Source organism: Hylobates moloch, unplaced genomic scaffold (assembly GCF_009828535.3).
Source record: "Hylobates moloch isolate HMO894 unplaced genomic scaffold, HMol_V3 SCAFFOLD_4, whole genome shotgun sequence".
Taxonomy (NCBI): Eukaryota; Metazoa; Chordata; class Mammalia; order Primates; family Hylobatidae; genus Hylobates; species Hylobates moloch.
In genome coordinates, this window is record NW_026652279.1 from 150972151 (window position 1) to 150995752 (window position 23602).

The following is a 23602-nucleotide window of genomic DNA, read 5'->3' on the forward strand; positions in this document are numbered from 1 at the left end:
TGTTGATATCTGCAAATATTGTGTAACATTTGCTTTTTCTGATTTTTTTGGAGTGGCTTTAGCATGGGAGGACTTTTAAGGGGGATGTATCTATGGAGTTGGTTGGGTAGGGTTCTGCACTTGTGCAGTCATGTAGTCTCTATATGATTTCTTTGACTATAAATCAGCATCAGTGGTGTCTGTAATATCCTCAGTGACTGAAGGTGTGGTTATTAGTGGAGGCTGTGGTGAAGTTTTGCTGGGGACAGGGATAAATTGTATGCCAGTCTTTGGGCCCCATGATGGCATCTGTGGGATGAGCATGCCTGTTCTTGGGCACCAGAGCAATGTACACTGGCACTGGTATAAGTTGGTCCAGGTTGGTCGATACTTGGGCTTCCAGGTGGCTTGCTTGGAAGCTAGTAGTGGCAGTTGTGGGTCAGGGGTATGGGTGGGTTCTTCGGCTCCTGGGCAGCAGGCCTGGTGTGGAAGATGACGATAGCCCTGTTGGGACAATCCTCTCAGTTCTGAGCAGTGAAGGCTGGTGTTGGTGATATTTGTATTGAGCTAAGCTGACCAGTCTCCAGGGCTACATGTGGTACAGGCAGGTAGGTGCCAGCTGTGGTGGTAGCAGTAGAGTAAGGGAGGCCCAACCTCAGGCTTCCAGGAAGAGTGCTCAGGTACCAATGGTGGTGGACAGGGGTTTGGTAATTACCAGGTCCCTGGACTTCATGCTCCTGCATGAGGGATGTGAAGCCAGGTTGCACAGGCTTGTCCTTAGGCCGCCTGAAGGTGTGTATAGGTACTGGATGTCATAGGCAGGGGTGAAATTATCTGCAGGACCCTGACAGAATGTTTGGGTGGAGAGTAGCATTGGGTACACTGAAGTCCTGCTACTGAAGATGGTGGGCAGGAGTCAGAGGCAGGCAGGTGGGGAAGGTGTGCTTCATTTGCACTCTAGCCCCAGTGGCAGCAGCCTGCAGTGATGGCAGAGACGGGCGGGGAACTTTGTGTGGGCTCATGAAAATGAATTGTGGCTCTGCTGCTCGAGGAATCAAGTTTGCTGCCAATGCCCCACTCTTCCACCCTTGTGACAGCAGCCAGCCACATGGTGGTGGCTGCAGGCATGGGAACTCAGTGGGGCCCCGGGAATGTGGAGCTGCAGGTGTGGTTAGGCCCCAGTGTAAGGTGCTGTCTGTTCATGGTTGGGTTCTCAAAATAGTGCCTTTTTGGAGCTTCTTAAGACTTGGGGCATGAGTGGGACTCAATGTCAGCTTTCTCTCTGGAGAAGTGCTGTCATACAGTCTCAGGCAGCTCCCTATTTTAGAACCTGCAAAGTTTGAGAGGCTCTACCATGGCTAAGATTGCAGTAGTCTGTTCTCTCACTTACCTTTCCTCCATACTGGGGAGTTTCTCTAGGCTCCAGCCCGTCCTAGCCAAACAGGTTTCCAGGCTTCTCCCTCCTTCCTTGCTTAGGTGTTTCCTGTCACTTCTCTGTTGAATTTGCATGCTTTGTTTTGGATGATCCATTCAAATTGTGATTACTCATAATTTGCTTCTTCTTTGTAGAGGAGGCTAGTAGAGTTTTCTGTAGTTAGTCATCATGAAACTCCTTCTCTTTTTTTTTTTTTTTTTACTGTACTAGCAGAGCATCCTCCTTATAAAGTTTATCTTAAAAATTTCTATTTGTGTTCCTCTAGTACCTTAAATAAAATCAATAATTTATGTTATTATTAAATTTAGCTTGTATGAATAAGATGCATTACTCCAGGTTCTCTACAAAGCAGAGACCAAGAAAGCATTATGTATGTAAAAGATTTACTGGAAGAACTTTTATGTATTGAGAAACCAGATGAGGCTAGAAAACCATCAGACTACAGTGTAGTACTAAACCCTTTGAAAGAGAAGAATGAAAGGAAGAGAAAACATAAATTCTCAGATTACAGTGCAGTTCAGTCTTAGAAGAATCTGGAAACTTACAGGACTGAGCCAAATTTTGGATCACAGCCAAATGCAGTAATTGGTTAAGAATACTCCCTCCATAGGAAATAGTCTCCGAGCAAAAGTAGTGACAGATTTAGATCTCGGCAGCTGGAGTCGTGAGTTGCTTATGACCCTACTAGTAGGAAATCTGAGATATGCATTTTTATGACAGTTTTCCTGCTGTTTCACCCGGATCTACTTCTCCAGCAGATCTGTGTGAAGGCTTTTCTATTGTATCTGCAGGCCTTTGTTCCTGAGAGGAAAGTCATAAGAGGAAAGTTAGTAGGATGAATTATAGGCCCAGGCTGCAAATGCACCCCAGGCTCCAATTGGTACTCATTCCCTGTCTCTGTTATACATTAAAAATTTTTCTCACTGTCAGCTATTAACTTGGCAAGTCACACTGGTTTTTCTTGTGTGGATTCTGAATGCTTAATAATCTTATGCTTCTTGGTCTAGGTTTGCTGCATATGTTTACTCACAACATAGTACAACACAGAATTACTATGAGAAACTCAAATGAATTAACTGGACATCACAAAGATTATTTCCTTCCTAAAAACAGCCCTATCTCTTCCTACTGATCAAGATCAATTATTCCTGTCAGTATAGTGACAATTTTTCACTTGGTAAACTTGCTGCTTCTAGTCACCAAAATACACGAGCTTTGAGGGACAGGAACTTCAAGCTGACGAACCCAGATTTGTAGGGATGGGAAGCCCCAAATCCTTCATGAAGTCAATAGGAAGAGTGGTAAGTGGAGTTATTCGTTTTTCTCCTCCTTGGTTTCAAGACCTTCTCTTCTTTCTAATGACGAACAACTTTTTTCTTCCTATGAAATACCACATCCTTTTTTATTATTGTCTCACACCTGGGACTTTTTGATTATTGTCTCACACCTGGGTGTGTTTAGAAGCTCTTCCAACATCCTGTGATACCAGCTGCTTATAGATGGTTCTGTGTGTGATACAATGAGTGAAGCCCATGGGTTTGGGCTTTGTCCCTCACATCCTTCACTGTCAAGAGGGTTTCCTGATCAGAAGCTCTGCTGTCTGTTATCAAGCATACCATAAGCCCCAGTGAAGGATTTTGGCTCAGACTCAAGGGTGGCTAAGCAGACTTGTAACCAGAATGGGTATCCATGACCTTCATGGAAGGGAGAAGCTCAGTATAGTCAATTTACCACCAAGTGTCCTTTAGGTTTCTTTAAGGGATATTCGTATTAAAGGTTGACAAGATGGTCATTCAGAGGAAGGAGCAGCTAGATCAGCTATTATAATTAAGAGTCTAAGCTCTTGGATCCACGTGTAGGCTCCAACTTTGCCACTCCATTCTGTGACAATTCAGGCAGTTTTCACGTGACTAATAATAAAGCATGATGTTAACCAAATTTTATGAGAGGTCATTGTCTTGAACTGGCTTCCTGCACTAGACATCAGTAGACCAGACCAAACCAGAATGTAGTCACTCCTGATAAGTGCCACTTAATCAAACTGAACTTTGAAATGGGCAAAATTTCAAAAAGAAAAACAAGCAAGATTCCAGTCAATCCAATTTAGCATAATAAGGAAGTCCCCTTGTTTTAACTCTGTAAGGAAAGTAACCCTGGAACAAGCAATTCACTTTCCATTCATAATTTCTTTCTTCAGTCTTTTTCTGCCTATGAAGCCATCCTTTTCTGCTCAGCTCAGGGAAGCTCTTATTCTATAGAATAGAATGCTACCCCAATTCATGAATCGTGAAAGAAAGCCAGTTATATCATTAACTAAATGTATTATAGTCTTGTCCTTTGACACTGGCTAACGCCAACTGGCAGATGACTGACCTGGGACTTTGTGCCAAGAATGATTTGAGCCTCACCTTCCAACAGAGATGGGATCCTTCTCACCCGCCAGCAAGGGGGTGGGCCAGTCACAAATCCCCATCTTACTGCTGCATTTCTCAGGCCATTCTTGGCACTTGTGTTAGCTTGGTAACACAAGAATCCAACATCAAGATGGCATTAGACATTCTAGAGGATCAAACAACTTATTGCTGGTAAATGCCTTGAGAGAATTTTCTCAACAGGGAAGGAAGGCTGCTGGGAAAGGTAATAGGGTACCAAACTGATTGTGGGGTCTTTCCACCCCCAGTTGACTGCATAAGAATGGGCCTTGATCCTAGAAATTTTTTACTGCAAAACATAAAAAGCCCAGATAGCCTCTGCAGGGCCTATTGTCTTATATGAAAGTATCTTTTCTTATAAGCTCAGTGTGCACTCCTTTGTTCTGTTTAAGCTCATAAGTCAATGGTCCTCAGGAACACACCCAGTTTTTACTATTTCAGACTCCATGGAGGAGGGGTTGGGTTCTTCTGCTTCAGCCTGACAGGGGTGCATGTAGGCCAATCACCCATTCTCAGCTGCCTGCCTGGGTGACCTGCCTGGGTGACGTGCTAGCCATAAGGGATCACAGCACTCTATTAAGTGTATCTTGTTCTGTCTCTTCTCTCTGTAAATAAAGTGTGTTGTTCTACCCAGTGCTTGACCATGTTGCGTTTTTCTCAGTGACTCCAGTTCCAAGATGCAATAGGAAGAAGTGTTTGTATCTTCCCCCTGGGATTGATAACTGCTGTGAAGTGTTCTGCTCCGGAGAGCATAAGGAAGTTGGGACAGATGTCAAACAGCAATTCTGTCCTGACCTCTGTGAAAAAAGGAGAAAGGAAATAAATTTTTCAATTGCAGTGCAGTATTAAGAAAATTTGGCAAGGCCAATGGAAATTCCTACAGGAAAAATCATCTGTCTGAGGATTCTCACAGCTCATAGGAATAAGCTAGCTTGAGAATCTCCGTCATGCTCAGTCATCAGTTGGAACAACCATGAGAAGCATGTTCAGCACCACTATAGAGATGAATTAGACTGCAGCAGCTGGGACCATTATCCCTTTGCTTTGCTCACAGTAGGATATGCAAGATCACCAGAGTGGGCTAGCTCATTTGGGACCACCACACCTGGTGATGTCAACCAAACACAGAAAATTGATGTCAGAAAGCATAAGAATCTATCAAAGCACAAAGGGCTGTTAGGGCTAAGATCTCAGGAAAAAAGTGAAGCAGAGAGGGGAGTCCAAACTTGAGTGCTGCCTTTGCCCTCAATGCATCTGCTAATTTTAAGCAACATTCTTCTCTTCCATGCACCTACTAGTTTTAAAGTAGCTCTTTTCTCCTCAGTGTACCTGGAAATTCTAAAGAAGCTGGGACAAGTCTGAGAATTTTAATAGAATTGACAATGAGATGCTGACAAAGGGAAGTAAGGCTGAAATTTGTATAAGATCATGGGTGGGATATTTTGAATATCAGTACCTGTCAAGAAATGTTTGCCAAAAGAGGAAACCAATAGAACCTGGAATATGTTGGAGAGCTGAATACAAAACATTTTAAAATGTAGATAAAATGGACAATCCATAAATTACCACCCACACATTTATCTTTCTAAAACTGACAGAATAAGAGATTGTATATATATATATATATATATATATATACACACACATCCACAATTTAAAACGTTCCCACAGACCAGAATAGTTTTCCTCACTGATGAAATTTCCATACTTCTTTGTAGGAAAAAATAAAACACTGATCAAAGTCATCCATATTTTAAAAAGAAAAAGAAATATTTCCTAGCTCATTTTTTAGGGCTGGTATAACCTTGAAAATTGAACCTAACAAGAGTAGATTAAGTTGAAGAGTATATAGTGAATCCCTCTCCTGAGTATAAATGCAAAAATTCTGAAGAAAAACAAGTAAAGAAAAACAAGCTTGAGCCAGTAGTATATAAAAGATTAAATACATTATTTGCATTTGAGTTTATACCAGGAACTTAAAGATTTTTACATTTAAGTATCAATCAATATTTTGCATAATATTCACACAAAAACCAGAGGAAAAACATAACTGAAACCAAATTGAATATCAGAGATGCTCTCAAACATACAGTTAAAGAACTAACAATAACAAAAATATATACAATAGTAATTTAAGACTCCCTGTTGAAAAGAACTAAAATAATCTTGAGAAGAGACTTGAAATGGATTATAGTTTGTGGTCCAGAGATAATGAGTATGCACGAGATATGGTTAACACTTTAGTCCAAATTAACAATTCCTCTGGTAAGTGGACATGAATGGTGAACATTGATATGTCAAAACCTCTGAGGCTGAAAAGCAGGTAGAATGAATTTTATTTCTAATGGAAGAATTTTGAAAATACAGTCTCTTCATCAATCTTCAAAATTAGACATTAGAATAGAAACCGATGCAAAAATTAAGTAACTGGCTACATAATGTAAACAGATAACATGAATTGGAACATTGTTTAAAACACAGGCATTGTCAACCATCGAGTAGAGTTATGATGTCACAAGTGAAAGAAATTAACTAATTTGAGGAGTTGCTTAACTAATCTGGAGGATCTAACTGAAATTTGATGCAATATATATAAAAGTGCCTAGAAAATGTCATAGACAATAGAATTGAGTTGGAATAAGAATCTTTATATTAGGGATTAGACAGAGAAGGAGAAAATGGCTACATGTATCTATCTATTGGATATTATAAAAAGCAACAAATATGTTTTGAAATGGAGAATAGTTTACATAAAGTAAAAATAAAGAAAATAAGATCAGAAGAAGTACTTTCCAAACAACGTAGTAATATATGAGATTTTCTGTAAAATTCAGCTCAAAAACATAAATGCATTTATAGCTATAATCTGGCTTAAGGGAAATGGTATTTTGAACTTTAATAGCCAGTGTACCTCTGAGCGTATCCCAAAAGAAGCAGCTCTATTTCAGAACAGTGTATGTCCGCAAGATTAAGAAACCTGATTACTAATATATGGCAGTTATTTTTATCTTAGAAAAAATAATAAGAATATATAACCCTTCAAAGCCCACATGTTCCATGCTAGCTATTTATGAAATAGCAGTATAAAATTTACTTTCTAAGAAATCTTTATAAATTCAATTAAGAAAAAAGGTATCCTGCATATACCTACACTAATTAAAAAGTTAAATTTATCATTTAAAATATTTCCTATGAATAAAACTGCAGGCCTGTATGACTTTAACAGTGAATTACACCAGCTATTTAAGAAATAATTAATACCAGCAAAACTCAGAAAAACTCTTCCAGAAAATAAACGAGGAATAAATATTTCCCAGATTGTTTTACAAAAGTAGTGTCAACCTGATATTACCTCTATAGAGTAAGATGTCACAAGCAGAAAGGCCTCAAGAGGAAAATCAAAGAAACAAATTATAGCTAAATATTAATATTCCTTGTGAACATAGATTCACAAATTGTTTTAAAAAGCTACCAAACTGAAATGAGAAACATGTTAATAGTTAGGATAATATATAAAAGTAAATTGCATTTTATCTCAGGAATAAAAGGTAAGTTTAACTGTTTTGCAAATCAATAACATCCAACATATTAAGAAACTAAAAGAGAGAAAATGTAGAATCATGACAAAAGATACAAAACATTTGATAAAATTTAGCACCTATGTATTCAACATTATACTGGAGGTCCTAGCAAGTGCAATAAACAAAAAAAATACATACATAAATGGCAAATATATTTGCAAAGTAAATTAAGTTTATATTTGCTTACAGAATCCATGAAATTTATGCAGACACTGTAAAGGAATTTATAGAAAAGACGTTGGAACTAATATGTGAATTTAGCAAGGTAATAGGGTACCAAATTGATTGTATTTCTACATATGCACAATAAAAAGCTGAAATGAATTTTTAAAAATATTTTATAGTAGGATTATTAATAGGAAAGATTTATGTTTAAATTAAATAAGGTATGCTTATGTGCCATATAATAAAAACCATAAAACTTTGCTGAGAAATTTTTTTTTAAATGGAATACTTTTAAAATATATAGTAGCATTGGAAGTATATTTTATAGTACTATTGGAAATATGAAATATTTAAGCTTGACAACATATATAAAAGTGCTATATAATAAACACTAAGAAGTTACAGAGAAAAATTTGAGAAAACATACATGGATAAACTTATTTCAGGTCCCTAGTCCTGAAAATAATGTCTGATTATGTCAATTCTCTTTATGTTAATGCATACATTAAACACATTCCCAATTACAATCATAGTTGGGTTTATAAGAGAGAATGGAAAGATAATTTTAAAATTTATACAGAATTTCAGAGAGATTGGATACAAGAAACAAAGTTAGAAGTTTTAAACTACCTTGTTGCAAGATATAAAGTTACATTTATAAAGATAGTGGGCTATTTTCTTAAATATAGATGTATACATAAAAAGATCAGAAGAGATTTGGGAAACATATCCATATATGTATATTTAATTTTCTTTAATAATTCTGAGAGGGTACTTCAAGAAAGAACAAGCCTTTTTAAAAAATTACGCTTGTATAATTGGACATCCACCAGTTAAAAAAAATGTAGCTCATCTTTTATCTCACATTATCCAAAAAAAACTAATTTAGATTGTTTCATTAAGTAATTATAGAGCAAAAATTATAAAACTAACTTCCACCAATCAATAAAGGAAAAATACATTTATGGCTTTGGATTAGGCAATATAGAATACAAAAAGGCAGACAATTAGAAAAAAAGATGACATATGGACTTGGTAGATATCAAAAACTTTTACTTTTAAAAATATACTAAAATAAACGAAATAGACTAACCGTAGTCTGTCAGAAAATGTACTAGTTTTGTCTGTGTCTGTGTGTGTGTGTGTGTGTGTGTGTGTGTGTGTGAGAGAGAGAGAGAGAGAGGAAGAGAGAAAAGGAGAAAGATAGAATTTTATAAACAGTTACAAAAAAATTATATCGTGTCAAACACCCCAACTGAAAATAGACAAAAAATTAGTATTAAGACATCCCCAACAAAGGCATTATGACTCACCAACATTATTAATCATCAGGGAAATGGTGGCTAAAAGTATAAGGAGAGAATGTTACAATTGCTTGAATTAAACAGAATGGCAGAATCAAGATTTAACAAACGTGTGGATCAGCTAAACCTGTAGTATATTGGCATCTAATTAAACTAAAGAGCTTCTCCACAGCAAAAGAAACTATCATCATAATGAACAGGCAACCTACAGAATGGGAGAAAATTTTTGTAATCTATCCGTCTGACAAAGGGCTAATATCCAGAATCTACAAGGAACTTAAACAAATTTACAAGAAAAAAACAAACAACCCCATCAAAAAGCGGGTTAAGGATATGAACAAACACTTCTCAAAATAAGACATTTATGCGGCCAAGAAACATGAAAAAAAAAAAGCTCCTCATCACTGGTCATTTAGAGAAATGCAAATCGAAACCACAATGAGATACCATCTCATGCCAGTTAGAATGGCAATCATTTAAAAGTCAGGAAACAACAGATGCTGAAGAGGATGTGGAGAAATAGGAACGCTTTTACACTGTTGGTGGGAGTGTAAATTAGTTCAACCATTGTGGAAGACACTGGCAATTCCTCAAGGATCTAGGACAAGAAATACCATTTGACCCAGCAATCCCATTACTAGGTATATACCCAAAGGATTATAAATCATTCTACTATAAAGACACATGCACGTGTATGTTTATTGTGGTGCTGTTCACAATAGTAAAGACTTGGAACCAATCCAAATGCCCATCAATGATAGGCTGGATAAAGATAATGTGGCACATATATACCATGGAATACTATGCAGCCATAAAAAGGATGAATTCATGTCCCTTGCAGGGACATGGTTGAAGCTGGAAACCATCCTTCTCAGCAAACTAACACAGGAACAGAAAACCAAACACTGCACGTTCTCACTGATAAGTGGGAGTTGAGCAATGAGAACACATGGACACAAGGAGGGGAACATCACACATGGGGTCTGTCAGGGGGTTGGGGGCTAGGGGAGGGATAGCATTAGGAGAAATACCTAATGTAGATGACAGGTTGATGGGTGCAGCAAACCACCATGGCATGGGTATACCTATATAACAAACCTGCACGTTCTGCACACGTATCTCAGAACTTAAACTATAATTAAAAAAAGAGTTTCTCCATTTTCATAGACCCATTATTTTCCAGTCTGACATTTAAGACCTGATCAGAATAGTTTGTGACAAGATCTAGCATTAGTGGAGGTTTTTAAAAATTCTATTCAGAGAAAAATTTACAGTTCTCAGCTGGAGCAATAATGCTAAATGCTAAGTATAAGGAATAAAATATGGAATTTTTCAGGAGACCATATCACAAGTCAAGAAAAGCTGATCTAAATTTAAATGTGGTGAATTAGGTGAGTTTGAACTCAACTTTCAAGAGTAAGACCATTAACAATAACATGTGCCTGCTTAAAGAAGCTCTGCAAGTTTGATCAGCCACAAAAAAGCTCAAGGAGTAACAAGGATTGCCTATCAAAGGAGAGTGGAGACTCAGCAAATATAAAGGGAATGAGTTGTAGAAAGTAGAATGAGAAACTGTGGATAAGGTCTAGGAAATGTCAGGAATTTGTAGATATTTGCTCACGAAGCTAGAGGTATTAATGAGGTACTGCTTTGTGTTTCTTTTTGACATTATAAAACACTATAAAGTTTTCTTATCCAATTAAAGCAATAAAACAGAAATTTTATGAAATGTAACTTCTTGGCAGAGAACCTATAAACTCAGGAAAAATCATGTTCAAAGATATATGACATGTTCTTATTATTGATGATATAATTTCATAGAATGGCACTTCTCTGTGGAATGACCACTTGGCATTATTTGTTTCCATACTGGGTGGAATGATGATATAATTAGATATTCATAGGTTAAAAAATACATCTAAAAAACTTTAGGAGAAAAAAAGCACAGTATGTTGTGTGATATACGATATATATATATATTTATTTATTTATTTATTTTTTTGAGACGGAGTCTTTCTCTGTCCCCCAGGCTGGAGTGCAGTGGCGCGATCTCGGCTCACTGCAAGCTCCACCTCCCGGGTTCACGCCATTCTCCTGCCTCAGCCTCTCGAGTAGCTGGGACTACAGGCGCCCGCCAACACGCCCGGCTAATTTTTTGTATTTTTAGTAGAGACAGGGTTTCACCGTGTTAGCCAGGATGGTCTCGATCTCCTGACCTTGTGATCCACCCGCCTCGGCCTCCCAAAATGCTGGGATTACAGGCTTGAGCCACCGCGCCCAGCCGATACGATATATATTTAAAGAATAGTTAATGTTTTCATTGTTGCTCATACATTAATCTATAAATTTAAAAACGTGTTTCTAATAAAATGTATCATCCAAACCTACAAGGTAATTTACCTACAAGGTAAATCATACGTAATTGCAAGAAGTAAAGAGATTGATTGTCTGGGGGAAAAAATGTTGAGAGAAAATATACGTATAGTACAAAGAAAAAATACAAAACTTGAATTTGATAGATCAGGAAGGAAGGCAGGTCCACCACAGTGACGTCAGAGAAATCCTGAACAAGAAGTCAATCAGAAAAGTTTTACAAGGAACAAATGATTAAAACTAGGTCTTAAAACAGGAAAAAGAAAAAAAACAGACATAAGGAATGTATGAACAGCTTTCTCAAAAAGGTGAAAGTAGAAACCTATTTTTGAGAACCCCTGATATGTCTAGTTTGGTTGTGGCATGAATATCAACAGGACACTTAGTGTTGGCTACCATGCAAAGGTAAGTGTAGATGACACACATTACAAAACTTAAACCTAGAGGTAAAGGATAAATACTAAACATTTTTGTCTAGAAGGGTGTTCAGAAGGGCAGTTTAGCAAGATGAATCTGCAAGTAAATTAGAATGACAAGAGAGCATGCTGGAGAAATTCAAATAAGAAACAATGAAAAAAATGTTAAGAGAGAACTAAGAAGGAGATAAGATATAGCAGTACCAGATGATATGGTAAAAGATGTAAAACACTAAATTTAAGATCTTAGATCTGGGCCGGGCGCTGTGGCTCATGTCTGTAATCCCAGCACTTTGGGAGGCTGAGGCGGGTAGATCACAAGGTCAGGATATGGAGACCATTCTGGCTAACATGGTGAAACCCCCTCTCTCCCAAAAATACAAAAAATTAGCCGGGCGTGGTGGCGGGCGCCTGTAGTCCCAGCTACTGGGGGGACTGAGGCAGGAGAATGACGTGAACCCAGGAGGCGGAGCTTGCGGTGAGCCCAGATCGCGCCACTGCACTCCAGCCTCGGCGACAGAGCAAGACTCCGTTTCAAAAAAACAAAACAAAACAAAAACAAAAAGATCTTAGATCTGAAAACATAAAATATTAAAAAGCATCTGAAAATAGATCACATCAGGTGAACATATACTAATATCTTAGTTTGTGAAATAAAGTATTAATACACAAAAACTCTCCCTACAACACTCAAACAACAAACAGCTGTGCAAGAAATGTAGTTTTCTTTATTGCTCTATAGCCCAACTATATCTGTAGTTTCTATTTCTTCAGATGCTGGAAACTGGATCTCAGTCTGTTGTTTCACTTTTGATAACAGGCTTGTGTATCTGTAGAGAAAGGAAAAAAGGTAGGCATCTGATCTTCTTCCCAATCATTATGTTGTCAAGCTGGCATCTGCTGGGACAGCCACACAAGTCATTGTTGTCTTGTTTTTTAACAGTGTCTTTGAATCCAGATGTTCCTCTTCTGCAGTCACTCTCAGTACATGCTCACAATGCTACTTCTTTGAATCTCTCTGGTGTTTAGAAAAGTTGGTGGGGCTGTCAGAAAACATTTCATGCTACAGTGGAACACACACCAGTCAGTCTGTTGTGACTATGTTGAAACTTGTAGAGCTTGCTGAGAATGTCTTGGGAACTTCTGTCTAGATACACCTTACATTTATTTTATATATGGGTTTTTTCAGCCTCTATGAGTTCTAAACCACAATAGATAAAGGAGGGTTATCTGCCATATAGGCTATTCCCCATTAAGGTTTAGGGATTTCTGTTGCTAGGATTCTCAAATGTAGTCCCTGAACGGAAGAAGTTCCCAATCATTTGTAGTATCTGTAGTATCTATAGTCAGCTCTCTTTATCTGTGGGTTAAGCATCCATGAATTCAACCAATTGCAAATGAAAATTATTAAAAACAAATGGATGGTTGTATTTGTACTGAACATTTACACACTGTTGTTTTCCTTGCCATTATTTCACAAATCATACAGGACAAAAATTCTTTACATGGCATTTACACTGTATTAAGTATAAATAATCAAAAGATGATATAAAATATATGGAAGGATGCACATAGGTTATATGAAAATACTACACCACTTTATATCACAGACTTGAGCATCTGTGGAGTTTGGTATCCACAAGGGTTTTTGTGGTCAATTCCCCCTGGATACAGAGGGATGACTGTATAGTTTTACCCTAAAAAGCTGAAAATTATCTATTTTTATGTTGTATTCCCTCTTCGAAGCAACCAGTACATGAGGGACAAAAGAGATTAACAAGGAGAAAGAAAGGAACAGAGAGAAAGCCAGCCATAGAGCCCATGAGAAAGGCACAGAGAGAATGAGCTACAAATACAGATATTCACAGCTATCCTATAAATGATTCTAAATATGACAGGTTAATAATAACTAGTTGCATTTGTCTTCTAGGGTCATCATAACAAGTCACTACAGACTGGCTGTTATGAACAACAGAAATTTACTTTTGCACTGTTCTGGCAGCTAGAAGTCCAAGATCAAGGTGCCATCAAGATTGGTTTCTGATTAAGACATTTTTATTCCTGGATTTTGACAACCACTTACTTCTTTTTCTCACTGTGTGCCCATGTAGGCCTCCCTCTGTGTTTGTGCTCAGAGAGAGCTGTCTGGGGTCTCTTCCTCTTTTAAAGGGACAATAGGCATAGCAGATGAGGGGCTAGCCTTATGACTACTTCTAATCTTAACTACTTCCCTAAAGACCTTAATTCAAAATAAATCACTCTGGGGGTGTAAGAGTTCAACATATAAATTTTAGAAGGATAAATTCAACTTCAACATTATCTCACTAAAAGTGTCTTAGAAGGCCGGGCACGGTGACTCATGCCTATAATCCCAGCACTTTGGGAGGCCGAGGCGGGCAGATCACCTGAGGTCAGGAGTTTGAGACCAGCCTGACCAACATGGAGAAACCCTGCCTCTACTAAAAATACAAAATTAGCCAGGCGTGGTGGCACATGCCTGTAATCCCAGCTACTCGGGAGGCTGAGGCAGGAGAATTGCTTGAACCTGGGAGGCAGAGGTTGCAGTGACCTGAGATCCTGCCATTGTACTCCAGCTTGGGCAACAAGAGTGAAACTCCATCTCCAAAAAAAAGAAAAAGGCTTAGAAATAGTAACTTTTTTTTTTACTGTGTATACCATTTTTTTCATCAGAATCACCTGATAAACAAGTTCTTATTAATAAAATGATCATTTTTACTTAACACTTAGGGAAGAATGGATTTATAGTAGCAAATAATAGTCACAAATATATACAGTAATGTAGTGTTTCTAAAACTTTTCATGTGCCCAAAAAATGTCCTGGAACTTTATAATTCCTTCTTAATATTTATACTATTTAGTTTTGGAAATAAAATGGAATTGCAATATTTGTGTTAAGATAGAGTGCAGATGCAGAATAGAAGTAGGAAGAACACAGGCATGGGTATTAGTCATTTCTGGGCTTGAACCTTAGTTCTTTTCACCTTCTGTGTGCCTCAATTTCCTCCTATTTAAAAGTGGAAGAGTAAGAATTAAAGGAGGAGAGAAACACAAAGGGTGGCTCGACAGTCAACAGGTTTATTTCAAACCTGGGAGGGACTTCTGACCGAGTTAGGTCAGAAGCCGCACTCTCTTACAGACTAAGAGTTTTTAAGGATTCAGGGTGGGAGAGATTATCAGAGACTTGGACTGCTTCTATGTCTCTTTGTTGTGCTTATCTGAGAGGGAGAGTTGTGTGTCTGTTCCCATACATCTTTCTGCAGCTGCAGGCATATCCCCCGAGTCTGCCTTTAGCTTCCCTATCTGAGTGCACCTGAAGAGAAAGGAAATGTGCTTATTAAGGCCCACTGTTTTACTTGGGCCCCATTGTATGAGGGTGAAGTTTGGCAGTTACACAAGAGACTTCCTCCCTGCCTTCCTCTGTGCCTGAGCCTGTCTTACCTGTGTTTTACTGTCTGCTCTTTTCTGGCTGCTTGTAGTTAGAAGTCATTTCCTTGAAATGCATAAGGCTAGAAAGGGAGTGTTTGTCAGAGATGACAGTGCTCCTGCTCTGTCAGGAATTTAAGTCACTTTTACGAGGATTCTATGCGGTAAATACGATTACATTTGTAAATATCCTTGAGAAAGTGATGAGCACCTACTCCACAAATGCCTCCCTTTTATCCTTTCGCTTTTCAGAGCATCAGTCTTTATTGTATTATTATTTCTGAGACAGAGTCTCGCTCTGTCACGCTAGGCTGGAGTGCAGTGGTGCGATCTCAGCTCACTGCAAGCTCCGCCTCCTGGGTTTAAGTGATTCTCCTGCGTCAGCCTCCAGAGTAACTGAGACTACAGGTGCCCGCCACCACGCCCAGCTAATTTTTTTTGTATTTTTAGTAGAGATGGGGTTTCACCGTGTTATCCAGGATGGTCCTGGATCTCCTGACCTCATGATCCACCTGCCTCGACCTCCCAAAGTGCTGGGATTACAGGTGTAAGCCTCCACGCCCAGCTGCCTTGGTCTTTAGAAACCCAAATGTTTCCATTTGCCATGGCTGCTGCAACAAATTATTATTAATCAGGCGCCTTAAACAGAAAATTATGTCTCACACTTCTGGAGGCTGGAAGTCAGAGAGTGAAACGTTGGCAGGGTTGGTGCCTTCTGAGGTTGTGAGAGGATCTGCCTAAGACCTCTCTTGTTGGCTTGTGAGATGGTCTTTCTGTGTGTCTTCGCATTGCCTTCCCTACGTATGTGTCTATGTTCAAATTTCCCCCTTCTTACAAGGACTCCAGTCAAATCGTATTAGGGCCCACTGTAATGACCACATCTTAACTTGATTGTCTTCGTAAAGACTCTATTTCCAAATAAGGTCACTCTGTGTGATACTTGGGGTTAGAATTTCAATGTAAGAATTTTGTGGTGTCATAATCTAACCCCAAACACCATATAAACAAATGTGTAAGTGGAACCATCAAAATACCTGTTTAAGTGAAACCTTGTATTTCTCTGTTATTCTGAGCAAGATTTTCACTTTATTCTTCAAATTATTGAGCAAATGTTAAATCTATTTGCAGACAAAACATTTTAGACATCATTGTTTTATTTTCACCTTTTTAAAAAGTCTACACAGCATTAAACTTTATACTTGAAATCAAGAAAAAAGAAAACAATTTATCATTCAACTTTCTTATTCCAAATACTAAAATAACATGCTGAAACATTTAAATTGTCAGATATGAATTTAATCTTAAGAAAATTATCACTTGTTTAATATTACTTGATACTATCAGCCAAAGTGGCTGGTTTCCCCAATTTCATTATAATTACTGTGTACGTTTATATGAATCATGCATGTAATATAATCTAACCCTTTTGTAATTTTCCTGAAAGCAGGTTAGTTAATTTATGCAGGCAGGGTGCCAAAGCAAAGTCTGTAGTAAACAGATACAATTTTCACTGTGCTTTGGTATTTTTTCAGTTTTTACCATTTCAGACATGTTTATTTTTAACATTTTAATTAAATGAAATAAAAACAGCTGCTATTTGATTTACCTATGTGGAAGAACAGTTTGGCTTCTTCAGGAAGAACACAAGTGACTATAAACTCTGGGCTGAAATTATGTATTTTGGTTTTTGTCCCTAGTGCAAGTGGTAAATTCCTTCTGCCTTACGCGCATAACAATTAGTGTCATTATCTGCTGCTTTATCATAATACTATATACACCAACATGTAAATTAGCAGCCCAGCCCTCTAGAAATGACGGAGTGGATGACTGAAGTGTAATTTACTGGTTAAAATTTTCATTTTCTATATCTCACTGATGAATGCAGACCTTTGCTTCCCTGAGATGTCAAATCCTGCAGGATATCATGTTGGGCTGGAACATTCTAAGAATGGAGATTATGTGAATGGATATGGCAATGTAGTTATTGTGCCTTTTTTGCCAACACTTTGTATGGAAATTTAAGTAAAAGTTTAAAAAAGCCATAAAGAAAAAAACCTGTTTGTCAATTTTAATAAAGTTAAGGGTATGAGGTATTAATATCACACTGACACAATAAAAAGTCATAAGTCTAAGACTGCAAAACCTAAAAGTCATATAGGATATTCTTTCATTGAACATTTAAAGATGTGTATATACATACATATCCCATATATGTGTGGGATATGTGATATATATATATTGAAAGATATATATATGTATCTTTCAAATATGTTTATTTTGTGTGTATATATATTTTGTGTATATACATATGTTGATTTTGTGTGTGTGTGTGTGTGTGTGTGTATATATATACACACACACAAAGACCAAAGAAATCCTCCACTAAGTGAATAAATGAATACTCATAATATTACTTGTATATAAGAAAGGATTTATCTGGTTAAAGAGAAAGAGGACAAAAAGAAATAATTGAATGGCACTATCAAGTATAGAGAACTTAAATACAGTGAACATTTACTAGTGCAAGCAACATGCAGTCCTTTGTTTTATTCCCATAATATGAGCAAAGATAAGTCTGATTTTTAGAATCCAATTTTTGGTGATGAGTTCAGAGGTAATCTTTAGACAGCACTGCCAACAGCACAATGAAGGGGAATAGCTTTAAAATAATAATAATAATAACAACATACCTAAGAGTCCTATCTCAAGGCTATTAGGCATTTGCTGCAGCCCTTGGCAAAAGACTCTAGTCATAAACAGGCCTGTTCAATCATATTAATGAATGAGAAAAGAAAGTGGCTTAACTTGTCTTACAGTTTTCTTTTCTTTTTATTTTTTTCTAACATGCACACATACGCATAGACTCACACAGTTTTTCTCTGCTAATTCTATCTATTTTGCAAAATCTCCTGCTTTTTCCTACTATTTTCCTTGTTTTATTCTGCTGGTCTGTGTTATTTGGCAAAATATTTTTAAAAAGTCAAATTTATCTGATTGTTTTGGCTTTAAAGAGAGACACTCTGAAGTAAAATGGCCTAAAAATTTAGGAAAACTCTAAAGCCCTAAAGTAATATATGTCTTTTTTTTTTTTTTTTTTTTGAGATGCAGTCTCGCTCTGTCACCCAGGCTGGAGTGCAGTGGCGCAATCTCGGTTCACTGCAAGCTCCGCCTCCCGGGTTCACGCCATTCTCCCGCCTCAGCCTCTCTGAGTAGCTGGGACTACAGGTGCCCGCCACCACGCCCGGCTAATTTTTTTGTATTTTTAGTAGCAACGGGGTTTCACTGTGGTCTCGATCTCTTGACCTCGTGATCCGTCCGCCTCAGCCTCCCAAAGTGCTGGGATTACAAGCGTGAGCCACTGCGCCCGGCCTAAAGGAATATATTTCAATGTTCAACCAAATCAATGGCTTAATTATGACTTTAAGAAAACAAGGGATTTTTAGCTTTCAGCTCAGCCCTTCTTACTGTGTTTCTTCTTACCACTCTCATTATCAAAATATGGTTGTGACAGTGACAGGCATCATACCCTTACAATGCAGTATCAACAAGTTGAAAGAGGATATTTTTAAATGCTCTTTTATAAATGTCACTGTTACCCATGCAATATTATTGGAAGATTTTCTTACCTTAGACTCAAGAAGCTATAAATGTAAGGTGTTTTATCTTCAGAATATGAACTAAAACTAAGTATTCACACATTTCAAATAGCTAAACAATCCCCAGAATCAGAAAAAAAAAAGACACCAAAATATCTATTATTATGGAAATACTTGTTCTTAAGTCATTCGTAATTTTTCAGAAAGTGATTCATGTGTTTTTCTTCCATTTTTACTATTGTAGGAGGAGAAATGATTGTTAACTAGTTTTCAACAAAGAAAAGCTGTGTTTATACTAGGCCCATCATTAAATGTTCTTGGAAAAATACTTGATTAATGAAGTTTGAAAAATATAATTCATATTTACTTATTTATAACTCTTGGTAGCCCTGAATCCTGCTTTAAATAACTTTTAATGTTTTCAACCCACAGAAATTGGTGTGTGTGTGTGTGTGTGTGTGTGTGATAGTCTTAACAAAATGTTGCTTCAAATTATGAAGTAATAACTTTCTCCTCTATGAAAGGATAAAATTTCAACAACCCATTGAATTATCATATGAAATTGCCCTAGATTATGATTTATTAAATGTTAGATACTTTCCAATCTCATATTTGGTGGGAGTTATTGAGAGAAATCAAGAAGACAATCATAACTGGATTCATGATATGAAAGTATATAATGAATTTATATATTCATTTTTGAATCTAGGTGATTTTACTAGAATAAGTTGTCTGTGGTTTCGATTATGTAGCTAAGGACTTTTCTAATTTACCAACATAAAAACATCAATGTATGAAAAGCAACCACTCATAACCTCTTCTGAAGATCGTATATGAGCATGTATTTTAATTTATTTCCATTTTTTTAAAGAAAAACGGAAAGGTAAAATTTAGATTTTTATCTTTCCAAATCAAGTACTTTATATTTTCTGTCAAATATAAACTTTAAAAAACAAACAGAGGCCCTAGAAGTGAGAAATAAACTCATGAAATTAAATATTTATTGACTCAACTTAATAGCTGTATGAACATTTCAGAAGAAAGAGTAAACAAACTTAATGGTAGAACAATATAAGTTATCCAAAATGAAGAATAGGAATAATATTACAAATAATCATAATAACTAGAGTATCAAGGTGATGTTAGATGGTATCATATGATCAAAAGTACATGAAACAGGAATGACTGTGAGAATAGGACAAAAGAAAAAAACCCAAAGACTTAAAGATATCATGGCTGAAAATTACCCATACTTGTAAAATCCATAACTTTTACATAGATATTTTTAAAGACCATGAAAATAAACCCCAAGAATCAGCCACACCCAGACACAGCATAGTCAAACCAGTCAGTTAGATATACAGAGTGAATTCTGATAGCAGTAAAAGACAGATGACCTATAACATACAATGAAACATAAATGCAATTATCGACTGAAATGAGAGTGATGGAGGACAGAAGAGGATTGCACATCCTTAAATTGCTCAAAAAAATAAAAGGGGAAAAAAAACTCCACAAAACAAAACTGTCAACCCAGACTTCTGTTCTCAGTGATAATATCATTCATGATTGAAGGCAAAATAAAGGCTTTTTAAATAGAAATAAACTAAGAGAATCTGTTGCCAAGAGACTTTCTTTTCCGATACCAGAAAAGATAAGCAAGTATCAGAAATGGTAAATATACGAGTATATGCAAAATTTTACCTCTTTTTGAGTCTTCTTATTCTTTTTTAAAACATGATTTACTGAAACTAAAATTATGACACTTTCTTGTTAACTTTATCATGTAACTTTGTGTATTACATGTAATGATTATAAAGATAGCTTGTAGTTTTGCCAAATGTTATTATCATTGATTGGAATTTAGACTGAATAAGAGCACAGTATAAATGGAAAACCCATCAAATAATTTTAGAAAGTTTACAATCAGTGTTCAGAAAATTATATAATATTTCATCAAATTTAAAGTGTTTCTCCTTTAGAGAACATATAATTGGGCTTGTTTATTTTATCCATTGACAATCTATTTTTGAAATGTTACGTCCATTTCACTTTAATGTAGTTATCAATATGGTGAGATTTATACCTAACTTATTTTAGTTTTCATTTCAAGAACAGACAGAAAAGAGAGAGCAAAGAAATAACAACAAAGAAAAGAAAAAGAGAAGATAATTTGAAAATAAAACTAAAATAGGTTAGGACATTTTCAAAAGTAGACGTTTAGTTTTCATGTTGTATTTTTGTAATGGACACTCTGAAGTTTATAACATATACACTCAGGAGGTCTTATATCCGAAGATATTTTCATTAAAATATATTTTAATATTCTTATAACTGAATCAGATAAGAAATTGGGGAATCACAAAATTAGCCCTTGAAACTAAAATTTTTCCCTCAAATTTCCACTTTAGTAGCATTTGGTGTCGCAGTGTAATCTCAAATTAGAAACATTTTTTATCTCTCTGGATGCAACTTTATCTGATTTTCAATTTTTGTATTTTTTTACTTTGTGGTTATAATCTGAGTCATATTCCTAGGGTATGCCTAGTTTATTTGCCTTGTCTTATAGTTGCTTGGATTATGGTTATCTAATTACAACCTAGTAATCGGCATACAATGTTTCCATTACACATGAAAAAGATTCATACCACGTATATTGTGTATGTTTTGATTTGTTGTTGTTATTGTTGTTTATTTCTGAGTTTTCCCATCTGAATAATAATATTCTACATACTGGCTCCTGTTTCCTATTCTTGTCTATAATTTTCTTTCTCATCACAATTTTCCCTTTGTACTATTCCTTTCTGTTGTAAAAATCCTATTCCAGTCTGCCTTCCGTAGCATTCACTTGATTTTTTTCCACCAAATCAGTTCTTTTCAATCTAAAGACTAGTTTTCTCAGTTCTGCTATTTCTTCCAGCTTCTGCTGTGTCTCAGATCACTCACAAGCTTTCTTCCCTTCAGTCGTCTCTCTTTCTCAACATACTGCATTTTCACAGAGACAAAATACTTCTGTACTATTTTGACTATGACAGTCTCCAGTGTCCAATGACTTTTGGAAGTATCTGCTTCTTCTGATTCTTTCAGACTCATTTACCCTTCCCTTTTACGTATTACTTGTTTTTTCTAATCAACTTTCTTTTAACATTACTGCCAATTTTGTGAATTGATAATATGTGTCCAAGTACTTACTATATATCACAGTTTATTTTGAATAATAGAGCATGTAATATAAGACAATTAAATAAGGCCAGGGTTGCCAAAATTGATGAATATGTTCAAGATAAAAGGTTCATGGGGGAAATGAAATGTATAGTAAGCTCTTTGTCTCATGAAATTCATATTGTTTGTTACCTGGTCACTTAAGTCCAGGTAACAAACAATATGAGAATATGAATATGGAGAAGCTCAATGCCTGTTATGTTATTTAAATCATATTTTCATCTTGACAGTAAATGTAGGTAGTTCCTGGTCTAATGTCTGTTTTATAGCAGTTTTCACCTACTGTTCTATTCACTGTGTCTTGTTTCTGTCCTCACTTCATAAATCTTTTTTTACTCTTAATAGGCAGAACATATAGAAAATATTGACCCATAACTTTTACTACTGTTTTCATTACTCTTCTTCTATAATCCCTACATCATAGGCCACATAGAGTATCTTTCTCTCAAAATATTTTCATACCCGCAAAATTACTGTTTATTGCTACAAATTTCCATAATGCCGAATGTTATCATCAGCTTTTCATTAACTGATTAAATGAAGTTATTATATTTTATTTAAAGCAACATTTTGATTATCCAATATCAAATGTAACATTTGAAGTGAAGAGAAAGTGGTTATCTACATCACAGAATAATGAAATAGGTCAGCTTTTCTACATAAAAATACACCAGATATTAGAGTCAGCGGACAGATGGTTGAAGAGGCATAAAGTACCTTCATACCTATTTAGTATGGTCTGTCTTTTGTAAAGTAAAGCCAGGGTATGCCAAAAGCAAATGCCTAGGTTGGTTTTATCTCAATCCCATTCCATCTGCTTTTTAATTAGTGGCAATTCCTCCCAGATTTTGGTATTAATTGCTTATGCTTTTTAGCCTCCAATGCTATTGAGATGTGTGCCTTTCTCTGTATCCACATAGATTTTTGTAATGACAATCAGTAGTGGATGAATTAGCTAGATTCCATTTTAAACCTGAGCACAATGTCTTTCTAGATTTTAAAAGTTGGAAAATTACTTATTTAATGTAATAATATAAATTATCATTAAAAATACATGTCAGGTCAAGATGACTTCACTAATTTTCCCAACCAATAATTAAAATGTGTGCCATATGACAGGCATGTTTCATTTTTATTGTGTACCAAGAACAGAATTTTTTTTGGATAATGGGGCATTATATTTATTGAGGGAAGCATTAAAAATGCAGTTACACAAAAGATAAACTAGCTTTGATAAGCACAATAAAAGAGGGTAGTAGATGACAGCATATTATGAATGGATATGGTTTAGTTTGAGATATCAGGGTAGTGACAATAAACTGATATCTAAAGGATAAAGAGGGGCAAAGTAATGTAGGGAAGAGAGATCATCAACATAAATATGGATGGGTAAAGAGCTGAAGATGGAATGGAGCATTGTATACTTAAAATCTGGCAGAAGGACAGACAGGTGGATTAACACTTGGCAAAGAGGGAAATCTTGTTAGAAACGCTTGGAGGGTCAATATACCTTTTGTCCTTTATGTACAGCATAAACAGATATCTATGCATAGCATAAGCAGAGATGATCAGATTTGGCTGAAATGATTACAGTGTCTAGAACTGTGCTTTCCAATACTGTAGCCACTGTGCTGGCCAATAAAGCTGCACTGGTC

General features: G+C 36.3%; 1 pseudogene; it reads left to right on the forward strand.

The window, feature by feature from the left end:
- Positions 1-1005: 1005 nt before the first annotated feature.
- Positions 1006-23602, forward strand: part of LOC116467508 (fatty acyl-CoA reductase 1-like) — a 59678-nt pseudogene continuing 37081 nt past the window's right edge.